General features: G+C 41.6%; 1 protein-coding gene across 2 annotated transcripts in view; it reads left to right on the forward strand.

Moving 5' to 3' along the window:
* Nucleotides 1-1,301: 1,301 nt before the first annotated feature.
* Nucleotides 1,302-25,603, forward strand: part of dlgap3 (discs, large (Drosophila) homolog-associated protein 3) — a 147,539-nt gene continuing 123,237 nt past the window's right edge. Inside the window, exon 1 of one of the 2 annotated variants that reach the window (XM_055017627.1) lies at nucleotides 1,302-1,488. The gene's annotated coding sequence lies outside the window, so the exon portion shown is untranslated. The remainder of the gene's footprint in view (nucleotides 1,489-25,603) is intronic. The other variant, XM_055017628.1, reaches the window with a different exon arrangement.

A 25,603-nucleotide genomic window follows, 5' to 3' on the forward strand; every position in this document is an offset into this window, starting at 1 on the left:
TGCATGCTGTTTTCATATTTTTGTTGTATATCGTGTTGTACCACTGTGCTCTACTCAGTACTTTTGTTTTTCATGCCCCGTCTGGTTTTGTTCTTCTCTCAAAACATATTCATGATGGTATAAGTAGCAAAAAGCCTTCCCTACTGACATAAGAGAATCATATAGGCAAATTCTGCAGAAATGACTTCTGAAGAGCCTCTGTCTCAGTGAATTCATTTATGCGGCATGATAGGAAATTAACACCAAAGGCCCAGAGAAAATGGAACTCTCCATTAGAAATGGACTAAATAAATAAACAACTGGAAGGGTGGGTGGGGGGGTTTGGGCGGTCTCTACATGTGCACCTCTTAAGTCAGCCCCCCTCTGTTTTCTCTCCGCCTCCCACATACAGATACATGCATGTTGAGATTATGCATTTCCAGCAGTTTAGCTGACTCAACAAGCCTGTGTATAGGGACAAGATCTGACTGAACATGTGCTGTTGAAGCTGACTGATGTTTGCTGAAAGCTGCCTGTTTGGGAGACCACAAAATGAGCAAGATAAATCTAGGCCGATAAATTTGCAATAGTACAACAAAACACTCATGCAATCATAAAATGGCCCTTGGGCCTATATTGAAAACGAGTCTTTATTTCCACTGTTTTGCTCTCTCTCCCTCTCCCCCCTCTTTGTCTCTCTCTCTCTCACTGCTCTGACCCATTTACAGTTGCTACTGTCTAAGTTGAGTGCTTGATGTGGTGGTGAATCCAGAATGGACCTTGATGCTGCTAAAATCACCAGAAAGTGAGTTCTGTGTCATGGACTAAGCCTGAGCTTTCCTTCAGTGGTATCGCTGTGAGCGGAGGGGCCAGATTTAACTTTATGTGATTAATTTGACTCTTTAAACATCACACTACAACACAGAATCAAAGAAATATAATAGGAGTATCATCCTGAGCCCCTGCAGCAGGGCCCTGTGTCCTCTTGTGCCTTCCTAAATGTGTGGAACAAGTAGAACTTTTTTAAATCATCCATGTCTTGCAGTTTGTCGCATTTAGTTGGAAAATAGGCTGTAAAGACAAAGATAAGCATTCTAAACGCACAGTCCCCAAAACGCAGCCGCGTACTGGAAACATTTGGCACAGAATCGGCCTGAGTATAGACCAGAAAGATGGATCACTCGTCTTCAGTAAAGAAAAAGACGTGAGGCAGAATAGCTCGAAAGATTGATTCATTTGCAGTGTCTTGGCCTTGTCGGTTACAGCGGTTTTTATTTGGCCCCTCCTAGAGCAAGCGGAGAAGAGGGGTCGCCGAGGATCCCGTGGACCAATCAGTTGCCGGTAATATTTCAGTGGGGAGAGAGAGGGAGGACGAGGCACCGCTGGTTTCCCTGCTGCTTCTCCATCCTCCGTTCTCCTCCACACAGTGATCGGGGAGCTGTGGAATCGACGCGTGTCTCCATAAGGCTACGAATAGTGAAAACGCCGCACAGAAAGCCCGACTTTAAGGTAAGGACTCTCCTAAAGCTGTTGGATGGAGTAAAAAGCAGAATGTTCAGGTGCTCTTGTTCAAGATGTTCTCTGAGCGCACACTGTCCGCGCACGCAGCACAAGTAGGCTGTGATGTGCCTCGTGTCTTTCCATCCTGCTGGGGAGAGACTGGATGTTAGTTTTCCCTTTAAACATCAGCCGCTGGTTGGTTTGCAGTCAGCGGGGCTCCCAGCTGTGTCAACTTGACAGGGAAAAAAAGCGAGAAGTTGCGCCATTTGCAGGACGACCCCCTCCTCACACTCACACACACACAGAGACACACAAGAGCACCGAATTGTCGTCGCCTGGAACCGCGAAACACATATGGAGATGTTGGCGATCGCCGAGTTTCATCCGTGCGTAAATGTTCGCTGACCGTAAAAGCGCGCCTTGCTCGTATGTAGTGTGTGTGGTAAAACCTATGTGTAAGAGAAAGAAAGAGAGTGTGCGTGTGTGTGTGTGTGTGTCCCGGAAAGGAATTCGCGCTGGCTGCAGAAGTATTGCGTTTACACTGCAAAGCAGAGGAGCACAGCGGTTTAATTAATCAAGCGAGAGCCGCGTACAACGAGCTCTGCGCTTGCCGAAAGAGAGGGGATGATTCCTCAGGACCACCCGGTCCAGGAGTCCCTCAGGGGAGCTGTTGATGGCGAGGTGGGGTCGTTTAGGATGCTTTATTATTCTTCCTAATGCACACTTGTATTATTAAAGGAGGCGAGCTTTTACTGTCGTTCTAACGTGCATTTGGCTCTGATTTAAAGGATGGTCACAATTCTCAGTTTTCACATCTAGTTCCACATTAATTGTCTCAGTTACCGCCCCTTTTACTCTAGTAGCTTATCTCACATCAGTGCTGCTGCAACACAAGCCTCTGTTTTGACGTTCCCTTGCTATATGGCATGTCGTTAGTAGGATTCGATGGGAAGATCAGGCATAAATCAGGCGTTTGATGCGCCTTGCTTTGGTGTGATGTGAATTTAGATGGTTAGAATGCATTTGAAGTTGACTGGATGCACCTGAGTAGTTTTCCCCCTCTGATTATCCTGCTGGATCCAGGCTGCAGTTTGCTTAGTGGTTGTGTATGAGTGTGGTCTGGTGCATTTGTGTGTAGGTGGGGGTGGTAACCTCGGTGCCTCAAATACTGTGCAGTGTACATTAACTAAATGTTCCTGCATCCAACACACCATCACTCCAAAACCTGATTACATCAAACCAAATTTCATTGGATAACAAAATGGAGCATTGATTGATTGAGCAGATACTGTGGTTTTAGTGTCAGGGTGATAAATTATTAAAGCTACAGTGGGCCAAGGACTCTAACCTTCATGACGACTATAAATGTTCCTCGCAGACCCTGAATATCAAATGGAATTTCCCTTCAAAGAGGGTCCCAGCCTACAAGATCATATTTGTATTTGACCTCGTCCGTACTTGCACATCCAGTTAACCAAAGGAGCTGGTTTCCAGTGGAGACACCCTCAATCAATTCCACTTTTCTGTCTGGATTCTGTCAGATGTAAAATTGGTGTGATGAAGCAGCAGGTTCTGTTACACAGCAGGACATAGTGTTCATTTTGTCCCTTAAATGGAAAAAGGGTCAGTTTGACAGGACAGTGAATGATTCCGCAGGAAAAACCCTCAGTGTTGTTGCAGTGGAGTAGTTCCACTTTGTTAATGAATACTGTCACATTATACAGGAACAAAATATATCACAAATGCTGAAGAAATACAATATTTAAATCAAATTTCCATTTTTAATTAAAACGTTTGAGTGTGGTGGGTGTCAAAAAAAACTCCTAATAGCTAATCAAACAACTGCACATCATGCTCTAATCAAATTGCTTGCTTCATTCTCCAAAAAAAGGCAGCGCATTAAGACAGCAAGATGCCATTAAAATGATGGTCTTGTTCAGGCTTGAAATTGATTTTCTTTTCCTGTGTCACAAAAAAAGAATAGACTATGTGCAATGGACATTTCTTGCTGTGTCTATGGGCTGATTTTGCTGGTGCTCATTTTGGTGCACCAACATGCATTGCACAAATCCCATTTTCACCATCACATAAGAGGCTCAGTAATGATGCTCCATCTTGATGGGCACATGAGGATTAAGTGTTCATCTTGGCGTCTGTTTAGGGTTCCTGTACAGTGCGTTCTCTGAGCAATAAATGATCTGGGGAAGGGAAAACGCAACACAGACACTGAGAGGTTTCAGTTAATTATCCTGTATGGCTTCAGAAACAAACAATTTCTTTGCACAAAGGGATGCAACGTCTGACAGAGTACTCAGTGTCAAACACCTGAGCAGGCGATGATCAACACTGAAATGTCAGTGCTTGTACAAGCCTTAATGACAAGGTAAGGAGTCTAAAGCCTAGTAGTACCACAAGGCTGTGATTTAAGCTCAATTCTAATGTCAGCATGCCAACATTATTGCAGTGGCAATGCTAACATGCTAATAAGGCTCCATCTAACAACAGCATCTAACAGTTATTTTTGTTGTTGATTCATGTGTCAGTTGTTTTCTTGATTAATTGATTGATTGTTTGGCCTATACATTGTCAGAAAATGGTGAAGAATGTCAGTTAGTGTTTCTCAGAGCTCTGGACAACTTCCTCAAATGTTTCATTTTCTCCACTATCCAAAGATATTCAGTTTATTATCATAGAGCAGGGAAGCAGTTGATGACAATTAATCCATTAAATCATTAATCATTACAGCTCAACATGCTAATGAGACCTATATTGCATGCACTTTCCTGATTTAACAGGATAGCTAATCATTGCTAATTACCAACACAAAACCCAACTGAGGCTGTTGGGAATATCCATATTGCACAGTGGAACTAGCCAAGAAGTTGGGGATCACCTCAATGATCAAATTCTGCATCAAATTTCATAGTAATCCATCCAACAGTTTCTTAGCGAAGGTCAAAACTGTCAACTTGCTGGTTGACAGTGATCCACTGACTTGTGGAAAAGTCAGTGAATCACTAAAGACAGTTGGTTTTATCCTGTGGGGACCATAATTGGCTGTACAAAATTTTGTCCCAGTCCATTTAAGACATACAAAAATTCAAAGATTAAGTGAAAATTTTGACTTGTTGGTGGCACTAGAAGGAAAATCAGCCAGTCATCATTGGTGTTACTATTCATCATCTGGAAACCATGAATGTCTGCATCAAATTTCAAAGCAAACGATCCAAGAATTTTTCAGCAACATTCAAATATTTCAGAGTGCTGATGGTGCTCAATCAAAAAGTCAAGGGATCACGAAAGTCTGTAAGATTCATCCTGTAGGGAGCATGAATGTCAAGGCAAAGTAGCCAAAATCTTGAATTAAAAACTTAATGTATAAACCACATTGGTGGCAGAAAATAAGCACCAAGATCAGCTGTTAAATAATTCCAGAAAAGGCAAACCTTAATTTGGATTTGATACAAAGTAATTCTTGTTTAATGTAACACACTCAGCATTACTGAGAAAAGGAACGGTTAAAGCACTGACATATATCCGATTTGCTTGCCTTTAATAGCTGCTTTGGAGTCAAACCTTTCATTACCTCATTCTCCCAGTATACACTGGAGCAAAAAGAGTATCCTTTTACATCTCTGTTATCATCTCTACAAAATATCAAAGCTCAGTGCTGACATCCTTCAGTAGAGGGGAGGCAATTCTGGTTTGCATTACAAGCTGAAGGGCTTTGAGTGTTTTTATATTGTTACAGTTCCCTCTAAGGTTGACTGCTGCATGAAAACTCAGGGCAGAGCAGATGGTGATTTTCAAAGGAAATTATAGTGCATTCATTTAAAATCTGCATGAGTGGATGCTGCAGATGAGGAAAAATTTGGGGAAACAACAGCTACATATATAATTACATTCACATATATGTGCAAAGGCAGCATCCTCACCTCCCAGCATCATAGTACTGGTCATCTCTCTACTTCTCTTTCCTCTTTAGCCCTAACTATTAAAACTTGCACTGAGACCATATTCCATATTGCATATCAATGAAGAGCCTTCAGCTCTAGAGCTGGGACTTTTATTGAGCTCACTCAGACACAAATGGCAGATTGCTGCCTGTGCATGCACTACATAAACACACTGTGGTCGGTCGTCTGTGTGTTTTATCAGCCAGTCAATTTTTATAAATACACGAGTAGTTAGTTTGAAGCCATATCATAAAACCCCAAATGTTAACCGGAATTAAAACAAATCAGAGTACAATAACGGTGACAGATGTGAGGTAAAGTCAGATGTGGAGCGGAGTGATAAGAGGCGCTGGCATAGTTCTTGATTTGAATAATCAGGATGCTTATTTTTCTTGTGGTGTAACATTCAGCTGAGGTTCTGAAGAGGCCACCATGACTGATTCATGGTCTAATTGGACTTGCTCACTAATATCCCTGTGGTAATTAACAGTATAACATTTACCTTTGAGTTAATCAGTGGCTGTAACATTAGTCATTTAAAACGTTGCCTGTCCTGCAGCTGTATCTTTCCCGCAGAGCCAAACAGAAGGAACGAGGGAGATTACTGTCGTTATGAAACACAGACGGGCACAGATGAGATGATTAGATACTGCAGACATTACTGAAGCTGAAATAACCAGGTACGCTCACGATTTTTCTAACACAGAGCAGAAAACTGATTCAGTATCGGCTAAAACTTTGAAGCAGATGACAAATCTGCTAGACGAACATTAATCCTGAGGCATATGCAGTGATGGCTGCATTTTAACAGACGCAAAATACAGCAGGTGCGCTGCTTATAGCTACTTATATCCAGGTGATATAAGTGGAATGAGTCATGGCGATTATATGAAATTACACAAATTACCATAGCGTGCTGCACTAACGCAAACTTTTTTCACTTCACTTTCACCTTCTTTGTTCCAAATCAATTATGAGATGCAACCTGATGTATTTGATACGGTGTGTGAGAAAGTAAAGGGCACACCACCAGTTTGCCGCATGAAGGCCAGTTTAGTCATCATAATGAGAACTACTTAGCCTGTGAAAAGGGCAGCATAATGTTGTCCGGAGCTTCAAAGTCTGCAAATAAAACCCGATATCATCATCATCCATCTGGCTTGGAGATGAAAAATTATAATGAAAAAGGCAGTGTTAAAAACAAATTGCATGGAGCTGAAAAGACATAAGGGATATCCTGGTTAAGTTTTTTTGCTGCACATCCGATCCATGTCATTTAATATTTAGTATCAGCCAATACGCAATATTATATTTTTTCAGATATTATACATTTCAAGCGTTGTAGATTAGCTGTAGAACCTGATTGAGACTCTAACTGTTTAATACTGTAGTGGCAAGAGGTGGTGGACACTTCTGCAAGCAGAGGGCATTATGGGAGTTCAGCTAATAAGATGGCACCATGACAGAGCTTTCTCTAAGGCTTAATGACCTCCAGCCAGCGCATAAGTATGAAATCATATTAGGATAAACTACAATGATTTTTGTAGCCTAGTATCATATGAGATTGATGTTTTTACAACTTGTTTCACATGTCCATGTAGCAATGAATTTCTAAATGAAGAATTGAGCTTATCTCACTGCTCGATCTAAGGATCAGGCCTGGGGCATTTCTCAGAGATATTACTACCATTTATCACACAGGTAGGGTTCAACAAAAATATGCTTTTGGTTACATTTTGAGAAATATAGGATTTTCAGTCACATTGACCCCTGCTGCTTTGATTTTCTTATTTTTTTTTTTTTCATCTATCTGCTGTGATTGCACCAACTGTTTGGAAGTGGAATACTAAATGTACCTGTTTCTGTTGTGAAATCATGTTCCTTAATGGGAATAGCCATGCTGTAAGCCATATAATAACACAGCTTGATGACATCAAGACTGTTGCTGGTGAATAAATGAACAATATTGAGGTAAGATGAAGCTCTGAGTGGATGTAATCTGATTAGCTTATTGGATGTACCCATTGGACAGCTGGGGCTTGTCAATCAGACAGAAAAAGGAACTGAAGGCAAGGGGTCAGATTTTAAATTCAGAAATAAGATGATGGGCTCATAGAGGTACAGTTGTGTTTGACTGGTTGACCCAAAAATGTTTAGTACATTTGCGAAGTGGAAGGAACTAAGTATTCTCAATTCCACATTCAAATATACAGTTTCATATTTATTGATGTGATATTTTTTAATCAAAGATTTCCTTTTGGAAAGATAATCAGAATTGTAGGTTGGTGTTTGTGGACAACACTAATGCTTCTTCCACCTCCGGGAGTAAACTTTAAATCAATGAGCCCAATACTTTTTAATGAAGGTGGTGTATTGTGATGTTTTAAACTGATGATTCAACTGCGAGAGCTTTAGACCCATCCAGGCTTTAGAAGTGCTGCAACTCTGTATCACAAATTACTTCTCTTTCATTATACCAGGTCTGCACAGCTAATTGAATACTAATCATAGTCACGATTTTGGTTTCCCACAATTAAATGATCATGATAAATTGTAATATTAATGTTTAAGATCTGCTTCGCTCATAGATAACAGCTTGTGTAGATGAAATCACTTGGTTTTAGCTCTGGTAAATCTTACACAAGAACACCATATTTCTCTCTTTTCAAAGTAGTTTATGGTCACACAACTGTCTGAATTGTATCCACTGCAGTAGCTGAGTGGAGACTAGAATCTTCTCTGTGTACAGCAGTCAAGCACTTGTTTACCCGAAACTACAGTACATGTAAGATGTTTACAGAACGTGGTGAAATTGTTGGGCTGAATGATTTGGGGAAAATGTCTAATTGTGATTTTTTTTTTTAGACAGATATTGCAGTTGCAATTTGATTTGTGATACCAAAAACAGATTGACCATTTTTAACGTCAGTCCTTAGTTTAGTAATCACTGCGTAAGAGATTTAAAACCTAATGGAGCAGTACCATTTGAAATAGCATTAAAACCGTGACTGTCACACAAGGTGGATGACATGAATGTGTAAAACCATTAACCCTGGGTGAAATGCTCTGCTTAGTGTATATTCTAATGTGCATTCTGTTTTGCTACTTGCATTGTTTGACAGTGCAATTTTGATTTAAGGTTGATTCATTGTTCTGTCCTATGAGTGGGCACAGTTTCATTTATATTTTTCTCTAGGACATGCTTGAAATACAAGGTAAGAACCTTATTTAATTCTTTTTTGATGCAAAGATTAGACTTTAGTAGGGATGTAGCATCACATGAAAGCGAATGCAATGATTTTTTCATTTAAATGTGAAAAATGCAATTGAAAATATTGGCTAAATTGTCCCTAAAATCAAACAAAATGCTAATTTGAAATGATCAAAGCAATCCTGATTACCATTTTGGCCATAATCATGCAGCCCTAGTCCAGCTGTTTGCCTCCTATAACTTTGGGAACCAGTGACATCTAAAATAACTCCTCTTACACTATGTCATTGGTTAGCACATAGTGGTTCATGGACCAAATTTGGCCCTTCAGAATTAATGTTTGTCTCCCCTGTCAACATCTAAAGCTTATAATTTTACAGTTTGCATCAAAACAGGGTCCTCATCCATCTAATTTAGATGCCAACACAATACAAGGCTCATGTAAATTCCAGTAAATATATAACAATGTAGTTGTGAGATCACATACTGTTTCCATACAGCACATCCAAGAAAATAACACACTGACTACACAGAGGTTTATTTTTCTTTGCCTGTGATATATTACCCTCCAATAAACAACACACAAAAAACTAACGCATTGATTAAACTAATTGCTCTGCTCCCAGTCAGCTGATTGCATTGGAAATGACAAAGGGAAAGCATGAATATACTGTATAGAATAATGATGAAAGATACTCTTCCTAATTTGAATTTTGCTAAGCTTTATTGCCTTGAAATTAAAAGCATGTCCTTAACAGGAAAACTGCCTTTTAGAGGCAATTGTGCAAAGTACATACACAGTGATTAAGCAATATAATTAAGTTAGTATGGTCAATATAATCTTCCTATAGGCTTTATATGGAGGTTAAGGCAGTTCCAGTTGGGCTTAATACCACTCTGACATTTTCTGAGTGTGTTTGTAGTCATTTTAATGCTAATCTTTACTCCTGTGTCAAAAGGGCTTTCTCTTCTCCTCTCTTTGTTGGCAGGCATGGAGTGTTGGCGATAGGACAAACACTAATAAAATAGCGAGGACATGTATTGTTAATCCAGGTTTTGTGGGGCAAGAAGCCTTATACACACACACACACGCACACACACACACGGATACTCTTTCATATGCTTCAGGCTTCTGTTTTGATTGTAAGTACACCCCCGTATATGCAACTGTTGCCACAGTGGAGCTACCCTTGCTGGAGTGTTAGCACCTTCTTTTGACACATTTTTTCCCGACGAATGATGAGTATTTAATCACACCCGATGTTGTTATTGCGGGATAACGGGTCAACCCAAACTCACCATTAATCATACAGTAGGAATGCACATTAAATCTCGAGACCACTAAAATGATGTAATAGAGAGAAACGTACCCACCCAGCCGCCCCGAACACTCACGATTCAAACGCAGCATCAGAATCGTCTCGTGGATGGGACCTGAAACAGAGCTTGCAGGCGAGCGGCAAGGTTAAAGAGGCGAGGGTAATTGCTGTAACCTATCTGGGTGGAAAAAATGTTTGCTCGTGTTCCCAGTGTACTCTTCTCTGATGCACTTGGGCATGAAATTGTTCCCCTTTCCACCCTAGCAAGCCCCAAGCCCAAGTCCATTGCCCATCCTTAGCCAGGCGAAGTGGCCTTTCTGCATGTGTGTGTGTGTGTCTTTGCATGCCAGAGTTGTCTGTTTGCCTTCGGCCGAGCTGTGTGAACGTTTACTTGAATGTTTGTTGATAAGTGTGTTTGTGAGATGGCAGGGGGGAGGTGGATGGTGATGGTGGTCGGGGGGTATTGGATGTCAGCTGGCCCTCTCCATTCCTCGCTGACTGACAGAATAAGTGAGCGAGCACTGCAGTGATTATGGGCTGCATAGAGAACTGCGGCAGAATGATCACTGAGCATTTCACGCTAAAATCAGAGAGAGTCAGAGAGGAACACAGAGAAGTATGAGAGAAGCCGATTTGAGGACCGTGGCTCGAGTGGCTTCTGGAAAGGAAACATATTAGCATATGTTCATTCATATATTGATAGAGGATTGTGTTTGCGTGTGTGGATGAGTGTGTTTTCAATCCTGCCCTCTTTCATAATTGATGAATTGATGACTTTCATGATTGATGACCGTGACTCACAGCCTTTCATTCCACAGGAGTTCAACAAGTCATATACTAAGAAAAATATGAATCCATCTGTGTGTATGCCATTGAACAATGAGAAAACCACAACAGAATGCACCCTGCTGTGTTATGTGCTTGAGAAACACTGCCCAGAAGATGTGTGTTTGCACTGCAATTGTATGTTCTATAGGAATTGTCAAGGGAACTACACACATCCTGAACAGTGTTTCCCATGACAGTTGCGCACAGGAGAAATAATAGAGGAGGCTGGCACCCTGTTGTGAAAAACGTATTATTTCCCTTCATTGATAGGACCCTTTGTTTCTTAGAAAATATTATAAAATGACTGTCATTCACAAAGACAGAAATTACATATCCTTACTGAGTTTCCACTCTTGATGAGTGCAAAAGCCAGTGTTACTATAATAAACCAAAGTGTATCCCCAAGAGGTCATGTAAATGTAATTTCTGAGTTAAAATGATCAATGTTGCACATGAATTATTGTTGAAGGTTACTGGTGAAGACTTCACATTTCTACTTGACAACAGCTGATTTTATTACTTGACATGGCAACTGTAGCTGCTGGAAGCCCTTTCTAGCTCTGGCTAGCTGTTTTTGTATACCTCAGCTTACAACTTCTTTTTTCAGATTTTAATATTGACAGCTGATTTGCTATCAAAGATGCCCATGATAGCTATACATGCATGAAACATGCTAAAAACCTAGAGGTAAAACTATATTTCTCAGATGAAAGATCAGCATCACCGTCCAGTTAATGATCCATTAATAAAGGGATATCAAAAAAATGCCCATAAAAAAACAAAAATCAAAAATTAAAAGCTGACCTGATTTAAATTTGGCTGCCGTGTGGGGTGGGGAGGGATGATTGAGTTGTTGTGGCCAAAATAGCCTTGTGTAATTGTTGCACTGGGACTGGATTCACTGTGCATGGTGCCACTCGGATGCCATTGCGCCACAGTCTAGGTCTTTGCACCGAATGTTCTTCCTCAGACGCTTTAGGACGTTACAGTGGAGCTCTGCTTTTTGACCCTGGAAAACTAATTTCAAGCGCACAAACACATGAAAATTGAAGCTAACAACCAGCAATCTCCTTGTGTACTCCTGAACTGATAGTCCAGTTTTGCAAACTGTGCATTCCTCCACTGTAAAAACTGTTGTGTCTTAGCGGTAGCCCCAAACCCACCTCTCGTCACCACTGATGATCTTCCACATGATGGTTAGATCATCCTTGCTACTGTCTGACACAGAGTATGATGTGCTAATGGTTACAAAAAGACATATAAATGCTGTTAATGCTGCAGTGTGACGCAGTCTCTTGACTGACAGTTACTGCATGCATGTGTTTCATGAATGTGACTGGTGCACATGTGCACCACCAACAGTATTGAAACGTCTCGATGACTCCCCTTAGAACACATACAAAAAAAGGTCTGCACTGTTCTTGCAGATAAGAGCTAGTTAGCTACAATAATATAAATTCGAAAAAGGCATGTGTTGAGCACAGACGTCCTCCAAGCACAACAGTCCACTCTTCTATGATATGTGATTTTGCAGCCCAAAAAAGATCTGCACTAACATTTATTGGGTTCTTCCTGCGCACATGTTTAAAGTGTGGTAGTTTTTGCGTAATACTGCTGCGACACTAACAAACTGCCAAACAGCAATGACAACATCACATAGTTGGTCGAGAAAACATAAGGAAAATTCATGACTGGATCCCATTAAGTCAATGTTCTCTCCTTGAAAAAGATACATTTTTTAATTAGAAAACCACTCAGAGAGCACAGTACTCCGCCAAGGTTGTTCAGTCGTATAATTTCAGACGTATAAGTCTCGATAAGTCCGCAGCGGTGGATTTGTAGTAGAATCGCAATCATGAGATCATCAACAGGCAGCTGACATAGTGTTCACTTGCCAGTTACAGTGACGCTGTGCCGCTATCTCACAATCATGCAGAAATTATTAACAAATTTGTGGATTCAGACTATAAGTCGCATCACTGCCAAAATCTAATCAGGTGGTCCTTATGTCATGTCTGACCTTCCCTGAAAATTTCATCCAAATCCGTTATTCCGTTTTTGAGTAATGTTGCGAACAGACAGACAGACAGAAGGACAAACATACGCCAGTTGTCATTACTCTGCCACGCTCCTTGGCCGAGTAATAATGCAATTATTTAGTAATAAAATCCTGGACTTCAACAATGATGCTCAGTTATAGTAGTAACTTAGCATCCAGGGCTTTAGTGCGATTTGTTTGAGCACAGAAGCACAAGGATTATAGTCGTGGCTCGTTTTAGAGGTTATGTATCCACAGTGACAAGTTTCCATACATCAGTCAGCTGTAATAACCACACACAGAAACATCTGCAGCTAAGTAGCTTTAAACAACACATGGATGTAGCAGGTTGTATTTGGTGTGGCATTATGCAACATGGGAAAATGAACACAAGCTGTTTGTTTTGAATCCCTCTATATTACTTACTTGTGCTGAGTCGCATTCGAAACATCCATTCCGAGGAAAAGTTGCAGTGCAAACAGAGGTCAAGCTCATCTAATAGGTTTCGCTACGAAAATGAAGGTGAGAAAGCACTCATATCCTGCAGCCATTGTGGAAGCAGCACAAGCTGTCCAAGGCTGGCTCTGTAATGTTTCTTTGTAGATGTATCACAATAGACCGTCAGACAAGTGAGTGATAAATGAACGAATGTTGTACTCCCTGTTCATCTCTAATAGCCAATGTTAGCTTGGTAGAAAAAAGAAAGCCAACGGCAGCTACGGGGAACTTTTAAGGTGGAAGATTTTCATACATGTTACTCTGACTTGATGCCGCGAATCAATCAATACAAATTTGTCAACACAATTTTGAGCATTCCACCGGATTTCCACTGGATTATGGGGAGATATTCTATTTCACATTTGTAGAAAAAGTGGCAGTTTGTCCTTCTGATGTGCTCTAGCGGCACTACATCTAAGACTGTAGTAAGCTAATATGCTTAAATGTGCAGCTTACATTAGTACATTTAAACATACTTTTTAATCAGGTCCTTTCAGTTTTACTGTTGTGCTTTTGCTTTTGGCAAAAAAAAAGCAAAGGCAAACTAGTATTGGTGATCACACACTCAAGAGCATGTCGCTTGATTCATGGAAAATCCTTGAAACAAGTTGATTGATTGGATGTGAAATTATCTCTCCCAGTGGCAAGTAAATGGAAATGACATTAGAAGACTTGATGCCAGATTAAGTGACTTGTTAAACTGGGTGTTTTTATGGCCTCGGCATGGCTTCTTCATCCTGCCTGCACCACAAAAGCAATGTGCTTCACCTGAACGTGATCCCAGGATGGAGAAACAGGGTGTGGGTGGGGGGCATGAATAAAGGAGGCTGGGATGACAGGCTAATGGAGTGGATGAGCAAGTGCATTGATGACTCAGGATGAAGGGGTGGCTGTCATTTGATGAATGGATGACTGAAGGGGGCGTGGTGGGAGAGATATGAAACGATACAGAGGAATAGTCTTTAAACGCTACATCATGTGGGGGCTATTCATTTCATTTACTTCCTGTTCTCTACTCAAGGTGCACCTTTTTTTAAATGTGCATCTTTCCTCTTTTTCTTCAGCTTCAGTTCTTACACTCACCCCTTCCTTCATCTCCTTCTTTTCTGACCTCTTTCCTGCCTTCTGCCTCATTCTCCTCATTTCTTTGGGCTTTCATTTCTCACTTCACATCCCCCCCTTTGATGCACCCTCCTTCCTTCCTCTCTCCTCCTTTTTTCTCTTCTCTTGTCATCTCATTCCTTCCACTCTTCCCCCCATCTCATCTTCAGCCTATTTCCCTAATGCCCTTTTAATATCTGCCTCCATCGCTCCTTGCCTGCCTTCATTTTCTGGACTTTGTCTCCTATTTTTATTTCGCTACATTTGCCTAACCTCCCTGCTATACTTCCTGTCATGCTTAATTCCTCCTTGTCCTCTGTCCTCATCTCCTCATGACCTCTACCTCTGCCTCTGTATCACCACCACCCCTCCCCAACAGTAATGTTTCTGCCTCCCCATCACCTTCCCTTCTGCATGTTTTCCTTCCTCTTTTACACAGTGCAGTCCCCTGTCTCCTCTCTACATCCCTCTCTGTCTCTTGTAAGCGGGGGCAGGTGGCGGTGTGAGTACATGCTTTCAGTGGGACATGCCTGTGCTCAGATTTAAATAGATAATGGCAGAGCCCTAGTGCTTGTTGGGCTTTCTGAATAATGCAGGAGATCCTGAAGGCATTGTTGCCAGGCATCACTGATGGTGACATGCATACGCCAGCTCACAAGCTTGCAATATTGATATCAAGAGAGAGGAAGGGACCCAGTAGCTGTTATCTTTATCTTTTTCCTCCAGTTAGCCAGCTTTGTTCTTGATAGTTGATGCTCATAGTCAATCGGAGGGGACTGTCCTCTCATGAAGAATGTCAGTTGTTTTAACAAAAGGCCAATAATGGCAAAGCTTTCTCTACATTCTGGAGACAAGGATGTTTAGCAGTAGAGGGGATTGTGACTCTTGTCCATCAGCAGCAAAGAGGGAAGCAGCTGGACAATGTTGCAAAGCTACAAAGTGTACCGAGAGGAGAGGTCAAGTTGGTTTGATGCTTCAACATAAAGTTGGACATTGACACCAGAGACTACTGTTCATTTTCCATTCATTGCAAGCAGTCAGCTTTGGCTCCCTTTTGCCATTTTCTTCCCAACCTTAACCGAGCAGTTATTTGTCAGTGTTGACAATGAGCGATAATTGTTTTGTTTTTCAGCAGTGGTTTGAAATTGCTCTGGAAGCCATATGACAAATGGATGAGTTATAGTTTCCTAGTAATGTCAAGAAATTCTTACGTGTCCATTTGAGAGGCAATGCATGATGTAGATTTTGTAACTACAGTATATCACTCTCCTGATATCAGCTCCAGTAGTGCAGTAACTCAGGGAATTTTAACACCAGTGTTCTTTTTTTTTTTTTTTTTTTTTTACATTTAAAGGATTCAGCATTTAAAATCAGCATACATCATGCTACCTCATTGTCACCCGTTTGAACCATTTGGTTGGACAGGACCTCTCTGTGTGGAGTTTGCATGTTCTCTCTGTACCTACATGGGTTTTGTCCAGTTGTTCTTGTTTCCTTTCACAGTTCAAAGACATGCTGAGATTAACTGGTGATTCTAAATTGGCTGTAAGTGTGAATGTGAGCATGAATGGTTGTCTGTCTCTTTGTGTTAGCCCTGTGATGGACTGCTGATGTGTTTTGGGTGTAACCTGCCTCTCACCTAATTTCAGCTGGATAGGATCCAAACTCCTGCTACTCTCTGCAGGATAAAGCAGGTATAGCTAATGGATGGATGAAAGGACACTGTTCATGTTCCATTTTTTGCAGGTGGTCACCATTTGCTTCTTTTAGCTGTTTTGTCTACCGACCTTAACCAAGTAGTTATTATCTAAACCTTGACAGTGAAGAGCCTCTACCCTTCATTTAAATTGGCTGTAGGTGTGACTGTGAGCCATAACGCTCAGCTCATGATGGACTGATGATCTATCTAAGGTGAACCTCGCCTCTTGCCTTGTATCAGCTGGGATGGTCTCCATGCCCTCTGTGACCCATGGAGTAAATTACACCCATATAATTGTTGGTTCTCTGTAAGGTGGCATGAGGTCATGGATTGCATTGCAATTACCCTGTTGACACTGAAAGAGTATAACTGATATCAGAAACACTGAATTTTGTATTAACACTGGTGAGGAAACTATATTTTATATGATCAGTACAAGTGCACCTTAATTACTGTTAGTGTATCAAATTAGGAATTACTTATTCAGATCATTTTTGTGCTTGAGCTGAGTCCTGAAATGCTGCAGGTGAATGCTATGATGCTGGTTTGGAGTACTGGCAGTGTTTCTGGAGGGGGACCACACACACCGTCTTTCTAAAGCCAAAACTCAGTCAAGTCTTGAATCAGTGGGACTTACACTTCGCAGGAGTAGTATTTCCTAAGTGTATTGTGGATAAACATCCATAAATCAGGTTTATCTGTAAATCCATAGCCCACAAAATAGAAGAGGCTCCACAGAGTACAGCCACTGTGGCAGGTTTTTATTCCATACCAAGCACTGGGAACACTTACCTATTCCCTGCCTGTTAAATGACACTGTTATTTGAGCTCATGTCATACCCATATGAAATGCAGTCATAGGGATGATTTTTCAGCTGTGTCTATTTCTCACAAGTCGCTGCACTGATGACTATCAGTGATATTCATTCTGTCATGATCATTACTTCTCATCTCATCAGGGATTGGGCTATCAGAATATCCCGTCATGATTTGTAAAGCCTCTTGTCAGTTAAGGGAATGAAAGTAACTTGACTTTAGGGGGATTTATTATCCTGGCTGTCAGCTGGGAACAAACAGACTTTTTGGGCTTCTCAGGCTTCTCGGGGTTTTGGGGACAGTCTAGCAGAATAAAAAAAGAAAAAGAAGAGGGGTCATGTACAGGAAGGAATGCGTGGAGCAGGAAAAAAAAAAGTAAAGTATGCCCCTTTGTCTCCTGGTATTCTGGCTGCCAGCAATGCTGTGCACATGAGGAAAGAAGAGAAAAAGAAGACAGAGAGAGTTGTTTTTGTGAACTCATCTTGTTATTTTCTTTCTGGCTTGTTATTCGCTACTTTTTCTGTAAAGCCTTCTCCTGGAGGGCGCTTCTTACTTTTCAAGAATACAGGGTTTGGTCCCTCAGGGGGGCATTTTCGGGAGCTGTTTTTGTGTGGCTGCCTCCAACTGTCTGTCAGAGAGGAAAAAGAAGGGAAAGGAGGGTGAAATGGAAATGGAGGAAAGGAAGGACTAGACAGTGTTTGATCAGTGGGGTGCTGAGTCACACTGGGATGTGATGGAGAGATTGGTGCTTTGCGACAGAGGAGAGGGAACAGAGAATAAGAGAGGAAGACAAAGAGACAGACTAAATGAGAGTTTTGAGAAGTCTCAGCGGTCTTCCTCTGCCTTCTAGGTGTCTTTTGCACACTCATATGCACAGTATCTCATGCCTTTTCTCTCTCTCTCTCTACTTTTTGCCCTCTTCCTCTGCCTCTCTTGGTCTCTGTGGGGGTCTACCTTTGAGTCCATGTGTAATCTGTAAGGTAGATGAAGCAAAAATCCTGTCATATATTTTGCCATCCATCAGAGGTGTGATACAGTGTGCGCGAGTGTGTCTGCTGTCAGCGGTGTTCTCGCCAGAAGCTGACAAATGAGGGCCCTAAAAGCTCCACTTTTTACACCTCCAACAATGCAGAGCCTCCTCTGGGGGGAGGTTGTGCATGAATTGTAGCGGGGTTCATTGCAATGTTACATGTACCTGTCGTGCATGACACCAGAAACACATTCAAATTTATGTGCAGCTTATACTTTGTAGCAGCTCCAAGCTGCAATTTTGTCAAAGTGTAAGTGGTGATGTGGTGATTTTTTTGCATTTTGAAAGCCTGGAAATTGCAGATGCCCACATTTGAAGGGTGAGACTCTATAGGCAAAAGTACTGGTCAATTTTTTGAGAGATTTTGAGATATTTAGCTTTCATAACATGTCTTCTCTCAGACTAGTGGGAAGAAAACATCCAAAATACACTATTATTTTTCCACAAACTACTATTACTACTATATCTCTGTTTCATTTATGCAAATTAGTGCATGTTTAATGAGATAACATCTCCTTTGTGTATTCAAACAGACAATTTTAGAAATCTTGTAGAACAAAAAAATAATTGCCTAATGTACGCAATCCACTTCAGAAGTTTTATGGTGATATCTGTTTACCCTGTTCCCTTGCAGTGTGTCTCTTTTGACTCAACACAGTTGACAAACTTGTTTGGAAATTTTGAATTAGTTGAATGTGGTCAGCCAGACCAAGTATTTAGTCTTGTTGTACAACAGTTAAAATTGGCTCAACCAATCTGCAGCTTTAACTACTGATTATGTGACCATTAGTTGAGACACTGTAATATTTGCAAATGTAGCTTCATGTTGTCATCTTAAGCTGGAAAGCAATATGGCATTAGCTGACATCACATTACAATAACAGCTTGCCTAGTGTGACTCACTCTGTGACAGATTTTCTTTTTTCATTAGGCTTAATACTAATTTCAGCCTGTTTATTTGAGTTTCTGGCTCAGAGAATCTAAAATTGTGATTTTTCACATTGAAAGAGCAATTTAACTGTTGCAGTAAAACACATCTTTGTGCAGACCCCAGATAAAACCCCAATTTTGTCATTTATACATTTCCCAAAGTAAAAATTTCAACTCTGCTTTATGTCATTAATTGAGCAATTCTCATTTCTAGTCAGGGCCAGTTTGGGTTAAATGTGGCTCTTCTGGAGGAGGGCCAGAGGCAGCAGCCAGTGCCAGGAAGAGAGCAGTAGAGGCCCACAGCTGTCACACAGCAGTGACCTGACTGCATACAGGGGAGCAAAGGTCCAGCCGCTCGACATGATACTGCGGGGACTCTGACCTCTGTCTGGGATGTGAAGGCTACAGCTAATGAGGAAACACACTGAATATGAATGCAGGGAGAAGTGATGAAAATTGAAGATGAACATATTTCTTTGTTTCGACAGAGATAAGAAGAATTAGCAGCAGCAATACTATTTATTGCACTAGTAGCCAGTACAGTGCAGGTTGTGTATTGTGCGGTAGAAGTTCTCTACTGCAGGTTTAATACTATACAGATGATGCGGGGGGGACACTAGCAAGATGCATACACAAATACACACAAACACACACTCCTAATAGTGTGACAGTCAGTCGCTTTCCTGGATGACTGTAGGTCTGCAGGACTGTGGCCATTAGAGGCTGAACACAGTAAGAGTTGTGATACCTACAGCACCCATTAATGGAATACCTTCCCCCATCCATGTGTGCGTGTGTCTGTGCATCTCAGTGTGCCGTTACCATAGAGAACAGCAGTCATTGCATGTATATGTGCACATACATTAACCCCATGCCTGTAAATGCATGGATGCATGTATTCCCCCTCCACTCCTGTCAAGCTACTCGCCTCATCGTTGGCGGCTCAGCTGATTGGCTGTGCTGAAGGAGGTTTGACATCCTGCTCCCTCACACTGACCTTTGCAGGGATGTTGGTTCAGTGTTGTACAGTGAGATACAGTGACTTAATGGCCTGCTGGAAGACTGCTGCCAAAACAATTAGCGCATTTTCGTAAAATTCATCAAGAATCTTGACAGTTAATCTTTTAAGTCATTTATCAAGACAAAAAAAAACATTCTCAAGTGTCATTTCAGTGATTGCATATTAAATAACTTTTGTGCCAGTTTGGAGTTTGGGAATTTGTTCAAGTTTTCACTGTATTTTGACATTTTATGCACTACATGACAGCTCATTATTAAATCCATAATAGAAGTTGTTGTTTGAATAAGTGGACTATGTGTGAAAACCTATCCTGAACTGAAGAGAGCCTTTTGGTCCAATTTGCACAGTATGTGGATGCTGCAACAATGATTGTGATCCCTGTTACGTGCTGAAAACACTTTATTACTCCACCAAGGAACGACGGAGTTATGTGACAATCGGCGGACATTTGTCTGTCTGTTTGTCTGTCTGTTAGCAACATTACTCAAAAATGGACTAACGGATTTGGATGAAATTTTCAGGGAAGATCAGAAATGACACAAGGACCAAGTGATTAAATTTTGGCAGTGATGCAACTTATAGTCTGGATCCACGGATTTGTTAATGATTTCTGTATCATTGTGAGATAGCGGCATGGCGTCACTGTAACTATGACGACAAGTGAACACTACGTCAGCTGCCTGCTGATGATCACATGATTGCGATCCTACTACAAATCAACTTAATGGGACTTATCTGTTGGAAATGATACAAGGAACAGCTGATTAAATAGTGGGGGTGTTTCCAAGTACCATCAATTCCCGCCACCCTCTACAGATTTAAATCATGCAATTTGGTATCTGTACCTAACATACACATGCATAACACACACCTGTGCTCAGCGCAAGGTCATTTTGTTTGTGGGTGCATCTATATTAAATGGCCACATTTTATGTTGTCGTCATTTGTGCCACAAATTTTTTCAAGATTTCAGCCATCAGAAATGATGGATGAACAACTGAACAGTCTTGGTTGAGTACTGCGCTCTCTGACTGCTTTTCTTGTTACCTCTGATATGTTTTGCGCACAGAAAAATCAGTATTTTGGGAAACCATGACCCTTTAATCATTCAGTTCCTTTTCAAAAGGCGGTTAAACGAGCAATCTTGAAATTGTTGAGTGTGCAGAGGTTAAACAGTCTTTATTGTGCTCTGTGTTAGATTTGAGTGAAAGCAGCCAGGAATTAATGCTGCATGTGTTTGTTAAAATTCACTGTGCTGCACCGTGGTCATCCCAGTGTGAACATGTTCTTCCACAGCTGTTGTGAACTAGTGTGTATGTTTGTGATGCTGCAAGCCTGTGTGTGAAAATAAATCCCATCACTAGTATCTATACGTCGCAACCCCTCGAACTTCTGTGATTTCCGCCGTCACTCATTCCAGACATTTTCTTACTTCCCTTTTCTCGGCTCACCCCGTTCAAGCCCCTCTGCTCTTTTCTTTTCCTCCCTCTTCTCATTTTCAGCTTCTGGTATCAGGGTCGCTGCTTCACTCCATCAGTCTTGGCGGGTTTGGACGTAGATGGGCAAGGTGAGGGTCAAGGTGAAACCAACGGGGAGTTTAAGAGAGGGAGATGTAAGGGTCAGTAGTGATGGAGAGCTCAGGGGATGAGGGATGGGGTCGGTAGAAAGAGGCTGGGTGAAGGTGCAGGATGAATCAAGGAAGGAAGAGGATGTTAAGGGTGAGGGTGAGGTGAAATGAGAGGGGGGCTGATTTAAGGGTGAGGCAGACTGGATGTGAAATGGTAAAAGGAGGATGGAGAGAGCAGAATTGGGGGGGGGGTTTGATGTCAGACCAGGAGGACATTTTTTTTCCGTGTCGCTGTCTGAAATATGATTTCTTTTGAAAGACAAACAAACAATTGAGTCTTCTCTCTGAAAACAAGCTGTTGGAAGGTTTTCATCAAAGCTGGTGCCATAAGTTCAATAGAAGTTAAGCAATCTGACACGCTGATGTTTGTTTTGAAGGGAAATATGCAGAATGGGTTCATTTGCATGAAAAGCAGGTCATATTATCTGAGCTGAAATTAAACTTTAATTTGATGCAGTTTAAAGGAAGAGTTCCACATTTTTGGGGAGAATCTTAGATTATACTGTTTTCTCTTCTCCAAAAGTGAGATAAGAACATTGATACTAATCTCATGTGTGCTCCTTTTGTGCTGTGCTGAGAAACAGAGTGGAGAGTGATGATATTAACTTCCCCCTGAGGAAGGTTGACTCTGGAGGATGGGGTGGAGGTGAGCGTTACGCTACATGAACAGCAGTAAGAGCAGAGCAAAGCAGAGCAGCAAGAACAGTAAGAGCTTTTTTTTTACATTGTTGCTTGTCACAGCAGGAAAACCAAAGGTGTAGTTGATAATCTAAAGTACTGGGAAATCCTGCACATGTAACCAACATGACTGTCAAACATCATCATACAGTCAATATGGTGATAGTTCGGGTCCATAGGGTTCGTTTACACCCACCCACTGAAACAACACCTTTCGAGGTGTAGGTCATTTGCCCTTGTTTCCACTCTGCCCTTCTCTCTCTCTTTCTCATTCCATATTCAGTGCAGCCATTCAGGTCAGTTCTAATTACTGGGGTCCAATTGGAATTGGCTTTTCAATTTTTGACGCTGCAGTGGTGGAAATCGCGAGATGCCGGCGCCAGCTATCGCCCACCCCGCTGCTCAGCGCTTTCCTAGTATGACTTAATATGCCTGATACATTCACCTCACTGCGCCAGTGCTTTGCAATGCGGTGTGACTGCGTGAGTGGGAGCAATAGAAAGAGCGATGAGGCTATTACTGTAAGTCACTACAAGGCCAAGCAGCATGTGTAGCGATAGCGGTGTATTTACACAGCAAGCATGTGAATGTGTGTGTGTGTGTACGGGCGAGAGAGAGAGGGAGAGAGACGTTAAGTGCATGTGTACATCATCAGAATGTTATAAAGGGAAAAAAAACTGAGGGAGAAGAGCAGACAGAGAAAAAGAGGCATCTCTGGGAGGGATGGGAGTGGCAGCACGAGCCCAGGCCTCTCTCTTCTGTCTTTCTTTGGGTCCGCAGTGCAGGAGAAGAGAAGATTAAAGTGGAGACGCTGCTTTTGAAGTTGGGCAATGTAGAAGAAGCAGCAGCAACATAGACACACACATGCACACACACTTTCACAGAGCGGCGTCTTCCTTATAGCCTGGTAAAGTGAAGGAATATCAATGCTGCTCAGGCTGCCTTTGATTCAAACTGCCGTTATGTGATCCCTCACGACGTTTTAACATTCTCTCCACTCAACCGCTGGGAAAGAAAAGAGAAAACAGCCTTTGAAAAAAATCGAATCCCATCCTCTATTTAAATGGGAGCAAGGTGATAAAGCAATAAACTCGTTAAGTCTGGACTGAGTCGTGTTTGTGGCCGTTGTGGGAATTTGGAGCCTGAGTCCACGCAGATACACTGACAGCCCCAAAGCCCACTCACTATCAAAGACGGTGGTGGAAATTACAGCTGTAAATGTTTGCAGTGTCAGTAAATAAGAGGATTAATTGTACACTTTTCACACACTCATACACACTCTCCTACGTCCAGTGAAAGAGGCCTAAATATGAGTCTGATGCAGAAATGTCAAGCTGTAATTGTAGGAGTAATACTCCGACTGGTCAAATGTCAAAGCTACCCTCCCATTAGTGTGCAGACTCCAACTTGCACCCTGATGTCATTCATTGTCTTAAACCAGTGGCAAACAATGACCGTCGATCACTTTGTGTCTGTGCTTCAGCAGGCACGATGCATTTGCATGTAGCGTCTGTATGCTTCAGGAGTTGGAGGGTGTGTAGTCACATCCATTCTCAGCTTTTAAATCAATGTGCATTTATGGATATCGACATGTGCCAAGCAGTCAGAAAGAGTGATTGGGCTTATACTGTCACTGGGATCGCAGTCAAGTCCCCAAAGTGACAAATTCCAAATAATATTGCCAATGACACTCCAGAAGAGCTGTCTTCAGTTCACAAAGAGATCTGTGTGTAAATATGTGTGTGTGTGTGTGTGTGTGTGTGTGTGTGTGTGTGTGTGTGTGTGTGTGTGTGTGTGTGTGTGTGTGTGTGTGTGTGTGTGTATGTATGTATGTGTGTGTGAACTGTATGGGGAGGAGATGTCCAAAATAACCTCAGAAACGCGCAGGCCTCATAATGTGAATATATTGGATTTTAATGTCCTTGTCAAGTCGAATGGTTTCCCATTTGAAATTCTCTGGAGGATGGTACAAGCGCACTCCATCGCTGCTTTCCTACTTGACCTAAAATTCCCTTTTGCTGCATGGGAAAACGAAAAAAAAAACAGGGCTAGCCTTTCTTGTTCGTTGGCTTCATCTTTTTGCATCATGCTGTTCCACTGCTTTTCTCTCACTGTGTAACCAGAAGCCTCAAAACAGAGGAAGATTTAGTTTGGATTTAGTTGCTTTATTCACACACAGCATTTGGCTAAACCTGCTTTGTGCGTTTCAATGTGCATTTTATCCCCCTTTCTTTTTCATGTGTCTTTCTTCTCGCATGTGTATCCATCCATCCAGTAGTTTAGGTAGCATCAGTCTGCTTGAAAACTGGCTCTACCTGCCTGTCATCAGTTTAAACTTAGCCTAGTTGTAACATAAAGGTTTAATACGTGAGGAATTATGCATGAGTAAATTAAAAAGGTTGCATCACACACATTAGCTAGTCCTTACATAGAGAATTCTCGTTGCTAAGGATTTACGCTGTGGATCAATTAAGAGAGCAGGATACAGTGCTGCCACTCAGCTTCACTGCTATTTTTTCCTAGTGGCCACTTGCAGTGGAATCCTCAATGGTCCCAAAAGCATTTTTCCCATCACTGTAAAACAGTTTACAGGACACATCCAAACTGCAAACAAGGTCAGTTTTTATTCATTCGTTTATGAATTTTTAATCCGCAGAGGTTTGTAATGCTTCCCCGCTGCTTATAAAAGTGAGTTTTATTTGCGTGAGGTCATCCAAATGTCTATGGGCCAAGCGGAGGAACATTTATTCGCATGTGCAGCGGGCCGCACAACGCCGAAGCAGACCCAGAAGCTAGAAAGCTTTTCTGGCTTATTCCTATGCCAGACAATTTTAATTCATTCCATTCATCGAGTGAGTGGGCAACATGTCCAGTGTCCAGTTCTCCTCAATACAGTCAGGATTTACACCCAGTAACTTGAAGCTAACTGAACTGACCAGCTTGCTGCTATAATTGGATTTTAGTGAGCTCTAAACAAGGGTACATGCAGGGCAACTTCATTGGAATGTCTATAAATTATATGGACTTTCCCCATTTAAATTTATTATAGACATATACATAAAATCATACGGATTACAAAAGATGTGCGTAGAAGTTCAGTCATGTGGTCCTCTACACCCATCGGCAGATTGTAATTGTGTTATGAAGCTGTGAAGCATAACTTCAGCCCTCACCACGTTTGCCGGGGCATGAGATTTGAGATGCACAAACATCCTCATCTGTGTCTGATTCTGCCTCGGATGTATATTTTTTTCTGGTGCAGTTTGGATTTAAAATATTCCTTTGCTTCACACACACACTGGCATTACAGGGTGTGTATTCTTCATTTTATGCCGGTGCGATGAATGCAGTTCAGCAGCTTTTCTTTCGAAT

Source organism: Amphiprion ocellaris, chromosome 15 (genome assembly GCF_022539595.1).
Source record: "Amphiprion ocellaris isolate individual 3 ecotype Okinawa chromosome 15, ASM2253959v1, whole genome shotgun sequence".
Lineage (NCBI taxonomy): Eukaryota > Metazoa > Chordata > Actinopteri > Pomacentridae > Amphiprion > Amphiprion ocellaris.